Below are 14,927 nucleotides of genomic sequence, written 5' to 3'. Positions count from 1 at the left end.
TATCAGGCTAATTGAAAATGAACCCAACATAGAAACACACAACATAGAATGCCCACCCCAACTCACGCCCTGACCATACTAAACAAATACAAAACAAAGGAAATAAGGTCAGGAACCCCCCCCCCCCAAGGTGCGGACTCCGGCCACAAAACCTGAACCTATAGGGGAGGGTTTGGGTGGGCATCTGTCCACGGTGGCGGCTCTGGCTCTGGACGTGGTCCCCACCCCACCATAGTTAATCCCCGCTTCCATGGCCTCCTCCTAATGGCTACCCACCACATTAACCCCACTGGATTAAGGGGCAGCACCTGACTGAGGGGCAGCACCGGACTGAGGGGCAGCACCGGACTGAGGGGCAGCTCTGGCAGGTCATGGCTGGCTGACGGCTCCGGTAGGTCATGGCTGGCTGACGGCTCTGGCAGGTCATGGCTGGCTGACGGCACTGGCAAGTCATGGTTGGCTGACGGCACTGGCAGGTCATGGCTGGCGGGCGGCTCTGGCTGCTCCTGTCTGGCGGGCGGCTCTGGCTGCTCCTGTCTGGCGGGCGGCTCTGGCTGCTCCTGTCTGGCGGGCGGCTCTGGCTGCTCCTGTCTGGCGGGCGGCTCTGGCTGCTCCTGTCTGGCGGGCGGCTCTGGCTGCTCCTGTCTGGCGGGCAGCTCTGGTTGCTCCTGTCTGGCGGGCTGCTCTGGCGGCTCCTGTCTGGCGGGCGGCTCCGGCGGCTCCTGTCTGGCGGGCAGCTCTGGCGGCTCCTGTCTGGCGGACGGCTCTAGCGGCTCCTGACTGACGGACGGCTCTGAAGGATCAAGACAGACGGGCGGCTTTGAAGGCTCAGGACAGACGGGCGGCTTTGAAGGCTCAGGACAGACGGGCGGCTTTTAAGGCTCAGGACAGATGGGCGGCTTTGAAGGCTCAGGACAGACGGGCAGTTCAGACGGAACTGGGCAGACGGATAGCGCAGATGGCACTGGGCAGACGGGCAGTGCAGGCGGCTCTGGGCAGACGGGCAGTGCAGGCGGCACTGGGCAGACGGGCAGTGCAGGGGGAACTGGGCAGACGGCAGACTCTGGCCGGCTGAGGCGCACAGTAGGCCTGGGGCGTGGTGCCGGAACTGGTGGTACCGGGCTAAGGACACGCACCTTAAGGCTAGTGCAGGGAGCAGCAACAGGGCGCACAGGGCTCTGGAGACCCACTGGAAGCTTGGTGCCGGAACTGGAGGTACTGGGCTGGAGACACGCACCACAGGGAGAGTGCGTGGAGGAGGAACAGGGCTCTGGAGACGCACAGGAAGCCTGGTGCGTGGTGTTGGCACTGGTGGTACTGGGCTGGGGCGGGGAGGTGGCGCCGGATATACCGGGCCGTGCAGGCGTACTGGCTCCCTTGAGCACCGAGCCTTCCCAACCTTACCTGGTTGAATGCTCCCCGTAGCCCGACCAGTGCGGGGAGGTGGAATAACCCGCACTGGGCTGTGTTGGCGAACCGGGGACACCATGCGTAAGGCTTGTGCCATGTATGCCGGCCCGAGGAGACGCACTGGAGACCAGACGCCTTGAGCCGGCTTCATGGCACCTGGCTCAATGCTCAATCTAGCCCGGGCAGTGCGGGGAGGTGGAATAACCCGCACCGGGCTAAGCACACGTACATGAAACACCGTGCGCTTTACCGCATAACACGGTGTCTGCCCGTACTTTCGCTCTCCACGGTAAGCTCGGGGAGTTGGCGCAGGTCTCCTACCTGACTTCGCCACACTCCCCCCCCCCCCCCCCCAATAATTTTTTGGGGCTGACTCACAGGCTTCTTACCGCGTCGTCGTGCTGCCTCCATTCGCCGGTATCCCTCCTCATACTGCTCCAGAGAATCCCAGGCGGGCTCCGGCATTCTCCTTGGGTCGATCGCCCACCTGTCGATCTCCTCCCACTTAGTGTAATCCAGACTCTGCTCCTTCTGCCGCTGCCTGTTACCCCGCTGCTTGGTCCTTGGTTGGTGGGTGATTCTGTAACGCTCGTCCTCCTCCTCGTCTGAGGATGAGCAAGGATCGGACCAATATGCAGCGTGGGTTGAATACATAATGATTTATTAAAGAAAGACGAACACGAAGAACACTTGACAAAATACAAAATAACAAAAACGACGTGAACAGACCTGTACTTGAGAACATAAAACAAGAACGCACGAACAGGAACGTACACACGAACACACGAACGAACGAAAAAGTCCCGTGTGGCACAAACACGGACACAGGAACAATCACCCACAAACAAACAGTGAGAACAGCCTACCTTAATATGGTTCTCAATCAGAGGAAACGTAAAACACCTGCCCCTGATTGAGAACCATATCAGGCTAATGGAAAATGAACCCAACATAGAAACACATAACATAGAATGCCCACCCCAACTCACGCCCTGACCAACTAAACAAAGACAAAACAAAGGAAATAAGGTCAGGAACGTGACAAGAGGAGAGTTATGGCCTGGGAAATATAGATATTTTTGTCTCAGAGAAAAACAATCTCTCTCTCTCTCTCTCTTTCTTTTTCTTTCTCTTACTCTCTCTCTCTCTCTCTCTCTCTCTCTCTCTCTCTCTCTCTCTCTCTCTCTCTCTCTCTCTCTCTCTCTCTCACTCTCTCTCTCTCTCTCCCTCCTTGTGTGAAATATCATTTGTCTTCATCTAATCCGTGATGCTGTTTTGTCATGTGTCTATGCAAGCATTGTCTGTCCCTGCTTGGTACACAAGCATTTCTGGAGAGAATAGATTGTCTGGCCGTCTCGGTTGACACGCACATGGCAAAGTTGGTGTTGAAACAACCTTGTGCAAACCATCTGCACTTCCAGGTTAGCTACAGTACATATGAACTATACACACATATAGATGTAGAATAGGATCAGAGACGTAGGCAGACATCTCAGCACTCTCTTTGAGTTGTTGTATTTCTGACTGTATTATAGAATTAGCTGAGTAGACTGGAACAGGGCATTCGCTTCAGACTGACATGGAAATCATGTTATACACACTATTCAGTCTTATGGAACTCAGTCTCATTTCAAAGCATTGCATTTTGGTTGATACCGCAGCCCTTGTGACTGTTGTTGTCAGAAAGCTATGGAGGCTTAACAGGGTCATGTTATACTGCAGCCCTTATGACTGTGTGGTTAACATGGTAAAGTTACACACACTAACAGCCATCATTTCAGTACTTAAACCAACATGGTTATTACCATCCCTAATATACTCTTACTAGTGGCCTTTACGGTGTTGATGTCAAAGCAACGTACAATTAGAGAGCAGTGATATTTCTCTCAGCAAGAGGTTGAAAGAGGGAGAAAATGGAGGGATGAAATAAAGAGGTAGATGATTACTTTAAAGGGGCAACCCACAGTTGAAATAATAAAGCGTTTTCCCCACTTCTGTTTGGTAAAAGGATGAGGGATGTGCCTGGAGAAATGTTACCACTTTCAAATTCAAAGACAGAGATATGGATGCAAGGATTGACCAACCAAGATTTAAAAATTATAGTTTTAAGCATGTTTTGAGGCTATGCATGGTTTGTTTACAAGTACAATGTTTACAAACATTGGAGTAAAAGAAGTTTATATTTTGGGGTTCTGATGGAGTACGGTAGTTGAACTAAGCTCATAAGGAATCTATAAGTTGTTATTCAAGAATCAATGGGTACATATCATACATTTATAAGTCCAAAAATGTACAGTTGAAGTCAGAAGTTTACATACACCTTAGCCAAATACATTTAAACTCAGTTTTTCACAATTCCTGACATTTAATCCTAGTAAAAGGTCAGTTAGGATCACCACTTTATTTTAAGAATGTGAAATGTCAGAATAATAGTAGAGAGAATGATTTATTTCAGCTTTTATTTCTTTCATCACATTCCCAGTGGATCGGAAGTTTACATACACTCAATTAGTATTTGGTAGCATTGCCTTTAAATTGTTTAACTTGGGTCAAACATGTCGGGTAGTCTTTCACAAGCTTACCACAATACGTTTGGTTAATTTTGGCCCATTCCTCCTGACAGAGCTGGTGTAACTGAGTCAGGTTTGTAGGTCTCCTTGCTCGCAAACACTTTTTCAGTTCTGCCCACAGATTTTCTATAGGATTGAGGTCAGGGCTTTGTGATGGCCACTCCAATACCATGACTTTGTTGTCCTTAAGCCATTTTGCCACAACTTTGGAAGTATGCTTGGGAACATTTTCCATTTGGAAGACCCATTTGCGACCAAGCTTTAACTTCCTGACTGATGTCTTGAGATGTTGCTTCAATATATCCATATAATTTTCTTTCCTCACGATGCCATCTATTTTGTGAACTGCACCAGTCCTTCCTGCAGCAAAGCACCCCCACAACATGATGCTGCCACCCCCGTGTTTCACGGTTGGGATGGTGTTCTTTGGCTTACAAGCATCCCCCTTTTTCCTCCAAGCATAATGATGGTCATTATGACCAAACAGTTCTATTTTTGTTTCATCAGACCAGAGTACATTTCTCCAAAAAGTACGATCTTTGTCCCCATGTGCAGTTGCAAACCGTAGTCTGGCTTTTTTATGGCAGTTTTGGAGAAGTTGCTTCTTCCTTGCTGTGCGGCCTTTCAGGTTATGTCGATATAGAACTCGTTTTACTGTAGATATAGATACTTTTGTACCTATTTCCTCCAGCATCTTCACAAGGTCCTTTGCTGTTGTTCTGGGATTGATTTGCACTTTTCGCACCAACGTACGTTCATCTCTAGGAGACAGAACGCGTCTCTTTCCTGAGTGGTATGACAGCTGTGTGGTCCCATGGTGTTTATACTTGCATACTATTGTTTGTACTGATGAACGTGGTACCTTCAGCCATTTGCAAATTGCTCCCAAGGATGAACCAGACTTGTGCAGGTCTACAATTATTTTTCTTGGCTGATTTCTTTTGATTTTCCCATGATGTCAAGCAAAGAGGCACCGAGTTTGAAGGTAGGCCTTGAAATACTTCCACAGGTACACCTCCAATTGACTCAAATGATGTCCATTGGCCTATCAGAAGCTTCTAATGCCATGACATAATTTTCTGGACTTTTTCAAGCTGTTTAAAGGCACAGTCAATTTAGTGTATGTAAACTTCTAACCCAATGGAATTGTGATACAGTGAATTATAAGTGAAATAATCTGTCTGTAAACAGTTGTTGGAAAAATTACTTGTGTCATGCACAAAGTAGATGTCCTGACCGACTTGCCAAAACTATAGTTCGTTAACAAAAATGTTTTTGGAGTGGTTGAAAAACAAGTTTTAATGACTCCAACCTAAGTGTATGTAAACTTCTGACTTCAACTGTATGTAGCAACTGCAGATTGCCCCTTTAAGGTGGTGAAAGTGGGAAGGGGCAGAAGACAGCACAGGATTTCCTTTTAGAAGTCATAAAATATGAAACAGTCTGATTCATCGTGGTAGTCTTTGCAAAGAAGCGTTCTGATGTAATAGCATATTGCATTCGGAGCATTTCTGCCCTCAGTCCAACAGTGAGTTGTATTTGAACACAGCGACCCACAGAGGGCACTGTTATCCTGTTGAAACAGCAGCCACAGCGGTAAAATTACTACTTTCCTTTGGCAGTCCAAGCACATTGAACACACACGACTTGTCCTACACCACCCTCAGAGTGGCAGGTTAACATTGCGTTATGTGCCATTGATGTTGACGACATCCGCTGGCCTCCCACTGTCTAGCCGACTATCTGATCAAGATCTAGAGACAACGTCATCATCTATATTATGGTCAATTCTATCTAAAGTGTTTCAATGGCAACAGGGGGTCCAATAGGGGTAATCAGAAATAATCATGGAAAAGCGGTTGATTGAGATAGTCAATGTTCAATCAAAACTCACATTTAATCCCTGCCTGCAAATGTTTTACTCTTTCTCTAGTCTCCGGGTGGATCAGAAGTGGAGAGGTGGAATCTTCCATGGTATTCTGGAATGTGGGATAAGACAGGGTCCCATGATATGGAGGAGAACAGCAAGGAGATTTCATGGACCCCTCTTTGGTAAGAACAGCATGATCTTCTGACATTACCCATTAGGCTGATAATCAACACACACACACGCACACACACGCACACGCACACACACACACACACGCACACGCACACACACACACACACACACACACACACACACACACACACACACACACACACACACACACACACACACACACACACACACACACACACACACACACACACACACACACGCATACACTTTTTCACACAATATAAGGAGGCTGTTATTTTCAGCTGCAGCAGAAGAGAATGCTACTAATTTGAGTTTTTGTTGAGTTTACTAATGATGAAAGCCATTTAAGCATACACTAATGGTGTAGGTCCACATATGGTGTTTGTTCTGCCTTTTAGCCAGGGGCGGACTGACCATCTGGCATTTCGGGCAAATGTCAGATGGGCTGGTCCAGTTTTAGCCCAGTGGGCCTGTCTAACGTGGGTTTGTTGTGCAAAATTATCTTTATTTGAATACTATAGGGGGCCTCAAGGAATAAAATGGGCCGTTGTGGGGCCTCAAGAATAAAAAATGGGCCTTCATGCGGGCTTCAAGGAAAAATATGTGCCAATATGTTAAAAATGCCAGAGACGATTTCGGGCCCCAGTTTTATTATCTTTGACCTAGAAGTGGAGGCTTTCACCTACTGGAGAAATACTAAAAGATTAGATGTTCCATAACCTGTAGGTAGGTAGGAGTGGTTCTGAACGGATAGTTAATCGCTTCTGCTCTTGTCTATAACCTGTAAGATACACTATATATGGTATATTCTTGGCATGTAGGTTTCTTACTTATGGTTGGCACAAATTGAGATATGGGGGAGAGGAATGGGCAGGTTATACTGTGTGCAAATTAATTACTGTAGTATTTTTATAGTTTAAAAATGAGTGTTTTTGCAGACATTACTGTAGCATTTACTGTAGAGATTTTGCTGACTATAGTATACTGTAGTATTTACTATTGTATTCTACAATGTACTACAAAATGATATAGTAATAGTACACATGATCGAGGCATACTTCAGTGTGTAGTATAGTATTCTACAGTATACTAGAGTTTACCACAACATGATATAGTAAGTACTGTAGTACTCTCTAGTAAACTGAAGCATTTTTTCATGTGGGCTGAAATGATTTATTTTACAGTATGCTCTATTTTACAGTACTGCGTTTCAGTCATGTATATTCAAATATATCTGGAATTTTTAAAAAGTGGTAACAGTTTGAAATGTATTCTTAATGGTTCTTATGTTTTCCTCCTCTCTCTAGAATGGGTTGATGCTGGTCCTGCTGGAGCTGATGATCTGAACCAGTCTGTCACCCACCTAGCTCCCCCTCCTCCAAACACAACCACTGCCCATGTCCTGATCCCAGTGGTCCAGCTTGTCTGTGGTAAGTCCCTCCCTACCCCTCCCCTGCCCTCCCTCCCCTGCCCTCCCTCCCCTGCCCAGCCCTACCCTCGCCTCTTTCGTTTTTTTCTATTAAAAACACATTAAGTCTATGCTTAACTAAAGACGTCCAGTGCAGTCCTCTGCAGCCTACACCCAAGGCCTACACTCAAGGGCTACACCCAAGGCCTATACCCAAGCTGTTGCAGAGTTTAATGTGTAGTGCCAGGGTTGCAAAGGGCCATCCCTGAGAGTCTGGTGACTTTCTTTGCCTCTCGCCTCTGTCTGCTTGTTGTGCCACTGTCAACACACACACACACACACACACACACACACACACACACACACACACACACACACACACACACACACACACACACACACACACACACACACACACACACACACACACACACACACACACACACACACACACACACACACACACACACTTGGGGCTAAGGCCACTCTCCCTCTGACACCCAGGGTAACTTGTGTCCTTTGTCACCGTAACTGGCTCTGCCACACTGGCAGCTTTAGCTTACAGCCAGTCAGTGCAGGAGTGTGCAAGTGCAGGCATTTGTGTGTCATTTCTTGTGCATTTGGTGTCTGTGTGTGTGGTCTGTAGCCCACTTGTCAGGGATAGAAATGTGTCCCAGTCTCCAAGCTTTAAGTGCTCACTGTGCCACACAAGTGGGTGGTGAATGGTGATACGTACAGTATGATTAGAAGCATCTTACTTGGACCCTTTTGTGATGTATTCTACAGTGTTTGTATAGTCGTCCCTGTAACCAAGCTATGAGATTGAAGACGCTGGCGACCTACGGGTGAGAACATGCCACCTCTGTACATGGTACTCTGTACATGTGCTCTGGGTGCCAGTTCAACTGGCCTAGTCAAGTTCAATTTATATCGCACTAATGTAACGGCAGTATTAGACAAATTGTTTCTACTGCCCCTGCATCAACAGCGCAGGTATAAACAGGCACACATACACACACATCTCTCTCGCAACTACTAGCAAAATGTACACAGTCAGTAATCATCTCAAAACAAGTGATGTATGCTTCAGATACCCTACGAGACGACAGTCAAATAGAGTGAGGGAGGAGAAAAAAGAGAGAGAGGAGGGAAAGGAGAGAGAAGAACACAGAGAGAGAGACCCTAGAGCATGGTACATGTAGCTTTATCCATCTAAACACAAAGGGAGACGAAGTCAACTCTCTCTTCTGTGCCCTGTGCAGATCCTTAATGGAAGAGACAGATATTACAGACTTCCACTAGTGCTTCCACTAGCTGCACCCTGCAGTACTCTGGCTGGTTATAATCCCTGTCCTGTATCCATGGTGGTGCAGTACTCTGGCTGGTTATAATCTCTGTCCTGTATCCAAGGTGATGCAGTACTCTGGCTGGTTATAATCTCTGTCCTGTATCCATGGTGGTGCTGTACTCTGGCTGGTTATAATCCCTGTCCTGTGTCCATGGTGGTGCAGTACTCTGGCCGGTTATAATCCCTGTCCTGTATCCATGGTGGTGCAGTGCTCTGGCTGGTTATAGTCTCTGTCCTGTATCCATGGTGGTGCAGTACTCTGGCTGGTTATAATCTCTGTCCTGTATCCATGGGGGTGCAGTACTCTGGCTGGTTATAATCCCTGTCCTGTATCCATGGTGATGCAGTACTCTGGCTGGTTATAATCCCTGTCCTGTATCCATGGTGATGCAGTACTCTGGCTGGTTATAATCCCTGTCCTGTATCCATGGGGGTGCAGTACTCTGGCTGGTTATAATCCCTGTCCTGTATCCATGGGGGTGCAGTACTCTGGCTGGTTATAATCTCTGTCCTGTATCCATGGGGGTGCAGTACTCTGGCTGGTTATAATCCCTGTCCCGTATCCATGGTGATGCAGTACTCTGGCTGGTTATAATCCCTGTCCTGTATCCATGGTGGTGAGGTACTCTGGCTGGTTATAATCCCTGTCCTGTATCCATGGTGGTGCAGTACTCTGGCTGGTTATAATCCCTGTCCTGTATCCATGGTGATGCAGTACTCTGGCTGGTTATAATCCCTGTCCTGTATCCATGGTGGTGCAGTACTCTGGCTGGTTATAATCCCTGTCCTGTATCCATGGTGGTGCTGTACTCTGGCTGGTTATAATCTCTGTCCTGTATCCATGGGGGTGCAGTACTCTGGCTGGTTATAATCTCTGTCCTTTATCCATGGTGCTGCAGTACTCTGGCTGGTTATAATCCCTGTCCTGTATCCATGGTGGTGCAGTACTCTGGCTGGTTATAATCTCTGTCCTGTATCCATGGTGGTGCTGTACTCTGGCTGGTTATAATCCCTGTCCTGTATCCATGGTGATGCAGTACTCTGGCTGGTTATAATCCCTGTCTTGTATCCATGGTGGTGCTGTACTCTGGCTGGTTATAATCTCTGTCCTGTATCCATGGTGGTGCAGTACTCTGGCTGGTTATAATCTCTGTCCTGTATCCATGGTGGTGCAGTACTCTGGCTGGTTATAATCCCTGTCCTGTATCCATGGTGGTGCAGTACTCTGGCTGGTTATAATCCCTGTCCTGTATCCATGGTGATGCAGTACTCTGGCTGGTTATAATCCCTGTCCTGTATCCATGGTGGTGAGGTACTCTGGCTGGTTATAATCCCTGTCCTGTATCCATGGTGGTGCAGTACTCTGGCTGGTTATAATCCCTGTCCTGTATCCATGGTGATGCAGTACTCTGGCTGGTTATAATCCCTGTCCTGTATCCATGGTGGTGCAGTACTCTGGCTGGTTATAATCCCTGTCCTGTATCCATGGTGGTGCTGTACTCTGGCTGGTTATAATCTCTGTCCTGTATCCATGGGGGTGCAGTACTCTGGCTGGTTATAATCTCTGTCCTTTATCCATGGTGCTGCAGTACTCTGGCTGGTTATAATCTCTGTCCTGTATCCATGGTGGTGCAGTACTCTGGCTGGTTATAATCTCTGTCCTGTATCCATGGTGGTGCAGTACTCTGGCTGGTTATAATCCCTGTCCTGTATCCATGGTGGTGCAGTACTCTGGCTGGTTATAATCTCTGTCCTGTATCCATGGTGGTGCTGTACTCTGGCTGGTTATAAGCCCTGTCCTGTATCCATGGTGATGCAGTACTCTGGCTGGTTATAATCCCTGTCTTGTATCCATGGTGGTGCTGTACTCTGGCTGGTTATAATCTCTGTCCTGTATCCATGGTGGTGCAGTACTCTGGCTGGTTATAATCTCTGTCCTGTATCCATGGTGGTGCAGTACTCTGGCTGGTTATAATCCCTGTCCTGTATCCATGGTGGTGCAGTACTCTGGCTGGTTATAATCCCTGCCCTGTATCCATGGTGATGCAGTACTCTGGCTGGTTATAATCTCTGTCCTGTATCCATGGTGGTGCAGTACTCTGACTGGTTATAATCCCTGTCCTGTATCCATGGTGGTGCAGTACTCTGACTGGTTATAATCCCTGTCCTGTATCCATGGTGGTGCAGTACTTTGGCTGGTTATAGTCTCTGTCCTGACCTACATGTCTTATGTCATCACATAGCACTAAACCGTATAACCCACATGTCTGATATCATCACTAATCCTAACCATGGATGGATTTTCCATCAATGTGGTCATTTGATTGGATTAGTGTAACTTGTACTGCATAGGATATTTTATTTAAGCAATAACACCCAAGGGGTGTGTGGTATATAGTCAATATATCACGTCTAAGGGTTGGTCTTATGCACAATGCAGTGCGGAGTGCCTGGACACAGCCCTTAGCCGTGGTATATTGGCCATTTACCACAAACCCTTGAGGTGCCTTATTGCTATTATAAACTGGTTACCAACGTAATTAGAGCATGAAAAATAAATGTTTTATCATACCAGTGGTATACGGTCTGATATACCATGGCTGTCAGCCAATCAACATTCAGGGCTCGAACCACCCTGTTTATAATGTCTTATAGAACACTGACAAATCTACAAATCGCGCATTGAGAACTGATGTCGCAAAAACACCAATCTATTGAGGAGGTGAAGAGCGTCAGTGAATGTTGCGTTTGATTAGAAGTTGAAAGGACTATTCCTCTGTATATACGGACACTGGCATTACTAAAGGAAGACCACATACCGGGATGTGACAAAAGAGACAGACCAACACGGTTAAAGTTCCATTTCAGACATTCACCCCATTCATTATTGGTTTTAGCTGCAAGGCAATGTGGACCCATTACTGGCTGCATTGACCACATCAGTGGAGAGGGTCAGGCCATATTTTCCATTAGGGGCTGGGATTGTTGTTGTGGATTATGGGGCTGTGGGGGCACAGAGGGGAAGGGGGCCTTTAGAAGGGGAGGGGAGAGGAAGCTGCCTGGAAGAGGAGGTGTGTTGTTTTGACTGAGACAGAAAGAAGTGCCGTGCACTCTTATCCCCACGGGCGTATAATGCTGATCATTGGGATGAAAAGATGGACAAAGATTACACGACTCTATTCTAGGATCAAAACGGGACATCAGGGCCCAGTTTTTCTAAAGCGATGCGCAGAAATATAAAATGCCTAGAAATAGAATGAATAGAGCGGGAGTCCCCATTCAAGTCAGTGATACGTTCGTCCTATTCATTCTATTTCTATGCATTTAATCCTATCCAATAGGCGAAATCCATATAGATAACTTGGGCCCTTGTTAGACTTGTTAAAGCACCATTCTTCCTGGCTGTAAAGTGTGTTGTAAGACAAATCTTATTCAGTGTCTGTTTGTTAGGTACTGTAGACAATGCATGGGACTAGGGGCATGTGGCTTGTGGCTTCTCCGCAATCAATAATGACTTTTTTAATGATCCTGCAGCCCAGGATACGTCAGTTGGTTGTATAAAAAGTATTGAGTATTGATATAATATGTTCATTGGGTCAGGGGAAGTACTTAGATAATCACCTCCCCAAAAAGTCCCTTTGTGACTCCCCCCGCCCCCCACACACACAACACTCATTATTTGGTCAGCCCCGCCTCCTTCAGTCACCACGTCAACAATCACTGGCGGGATCGACTGTTCCCCCTGATCCCTCTCTCCCTCGCTCCCTCTCTCCTTTACGCCCTTCTGCCTTCATCAGGCCTGCCTGTTCCTGACAGGGGACTGGGGTGGCTATGGGGAGGGTGCTCCTCCCACCGAGGGCCAGTCTGGGTTGGGCTGGGCTGGTCACCTTGCTGGAGGCTATGAGGGCAAGTTTACATATAGAAGCAGGCCAGCCAGCCCATACCTCAGAGTGTCCGTTGTCCTCCATGTTTGTCTGGTCCCAAACTGAACCTCCATCTCCTCCTCTGGAACTTTCCCTTCATCTGAACTGGTAAGATAATGTATACTGCCTGACCATATGAATACTACTAGGTTAAGAGGCCTTCTATAAGACTCACTCTGGACCTTTTGCATGGACCTGAGATGTAAATATCCTTGCCATCTCAAGTGCATAATTAGTATGTGTGCTTGCTATAGGGGTTTGTATATGTTTGTAGTAAAACATGCACTGTGACTGCCTTGGGATATGGAGGAATACATTGGCCACGTCCCAATACTCTCAAATGTATTTATTTCCTTATTTCCTTTCCTTCATAAGCACTGATAGGTGCAACGACTGGGACAGGTTTCCCAGTTTCCCAGTTCCACAATATCCCTTTCACCTATCAAGTCCTTTCAGATCAGAGGGCCCTAAGGGAAGGAGACAAGGAGAGGACGCTGTCTAAAGCTATGGGGACAAGGCCTTAATAACTTGAGGAAAAACGGTAAAGTTCAAGTCTGTGTCTGTGGGGCTGCCACCATGTTCTCTTGGTTTTGAAGGAGAGCCAACAGTGTTATTTGAATATAAAGCAGATTCCCTGTGACACTGTGCCTCTCTCAGCCTCTTGTGATTCAATGTGGAGCAAATTTAATGCTCTATTTGTGGTATTCTCCCATGGGCCAATCGACAGGCGGGGCGGTAGGGCGGCTGTGGGGATCATTCTGTGTTTTTGGGGGGATAGATAGATAGATGTTGAGTGTTTAAGAGGACACATTTAAACCGAGATATGCTTCTTGCTTCCCTCTGAACAATTTAAATTTAGGTGGGACACGCTCCTCATTGTTTGTGTTGTCCCTAATCCAATGCCTGTACCCACGTCGCCACCGTCGCCCACATCGCCCCCCTCAAACCCTCCACCCCCTAAACCCTACATGCTGTCTGTGCTGCTGGGGTCCCTGCACAACTGTTCATCTGACACAGGGTTGGATTTTAGCTGGATTAAATCATCTGGATGAGATGCCTCTAAAGCTCCCTGTAATTCCACAAGCACACACACACTCACATACACACGAAGATTAAAAGCCAGCCGGGAGGAGCCAGGGTGGTTCGAGGGTGGCTGGATGTTACGACAGACATGTGATGTTGGGTTTGGGCTTTGACCTCTGCATCGCCATCCCTCTACCAGCCTCATCCTCCAGGGCACACAGACCACCACCCCAACCCACAAACCAACCACTAACCCTGGTAGCCCCTTGTCACAGACGTTGGGGGTCTGTGGGTTTGTGCTGGCGTTCCGTGGCGGTTGTTGTATCTGAAAATACTTTGGGTGTTGCGTTCGTGATCAGCTAGAGAAGAAGGCGGTGGGTTGGTGGGTTGGTGGGTTGGTGGGTTGGTGAGTTGGTGGGTTGGTGGGTTGGTGAGTTGGTGGGTTGGTGGGTTGGTGAGTTGGTGGGTTGGTGGGTTGGTGAGTTGGTGGGTTGGTGGGTTGGTGAGTTGGTGGGTTGGTGGGTTGGTGAGTTGGTGGGTTGGTGGGTTGGTGAGTTGGTGGGTTGGTGGGTTGGTGAGTTGGTGGGTTGGTGGGTTGGTGAGTTGGTGGGTTGGTGGGTTGGTGGGTTGGTGGGTTGGTGGGTTGGTGAGTTGGTGGGTTGGTGGGTGTGTGTTGGTGGGTTGGTGGGTTTGTGGGTTGGTGGGTTGGTGAGTTGGTGAGTTGGTGGGTGAACAATTGACCTACAGGACAGGCGAGTGCCTGGGGGTGGCTATGCAGACTTTGACACCCCGCCTCCGTAGACATGCCCCAATGCCAGTGTGCCTCACTAGGCACCCCCTTTGTTCCGTTTGGGGGTCGGGGAGGGGGGGATGGTGACCCCATCCCGCCTCATCATACAGCCTATTTACAGTAGACCACAACATAGTCAGTGTAGTCAGGGTATCACACTGCCACAAATTGTTCGGCTAGGATGCAAGGCTGTTTCATTTCGTCATTTTATTTAGAGAGGGGTCACGGGTTCTCTGTCTCGCCCATGTGATTTGGCCTTTCCAACCAATCAAATATCCGGATTCAGACTGGGCATAGCAAAGGGAGAGGGAAAAAATCATTTTCATTCTGTGTTTTTTAATCTTTTGCGAAACGTCGAAAGTGGTCGCCATCTGTTTTACGCTGCACGAAGGTAATGCCTATTTTTCAGCTTCTAGATCAGGTTAGAGGAAG

General features: G+C 47.7%; 1 protein-coding gene across 23 annotated transcripts in view; it reads left to right on the top strand.

Moving 5' to 3' along the window:
- LOC129840294 (poly(rC)-binding protein 3-like) overlaps nucleotides 1-14,927 on the top strand; it is a 33,290-nt gene that overhangs the window by 2,753 nt on the left and 15,610 nt on the right. For all 23 annotated transcript variants that reach the window (XM_055908078.1, XM_055908065.1, XM_055908085.1 and 20 more), the window contains 2 exons: nucleotides 5,914-6,032; nucleotides 7,311-7,433. The gene's annotated coding sequence lies outside the window, so the exon portion shown is untranslated. The remainder of the gene's footprint in view (nucleotides 1-5,913; nucleotides 6,033-7,310; nucleotides 7,434-14,927) is intronic.

The sequence above is a fragment of the Salvelinus fontinalis genome, chromosome 41, assembly GCF_029448725.1.
Source record: "Salvelinus fontinalis isolate EN_2023a chromosome 41, ASM2944872v1, whole genome shotgun sequence".
NCBI classification, from domain to species: Eukaryota; Metazoa; Chordata; class Actinopteri; order Salmoniformes; family Salmonidae; genus Salvelinus; species Salvelinus fontinalis.
This window is presented reverse-complemented; position numbering and strand designations above follow the sequence as displayed.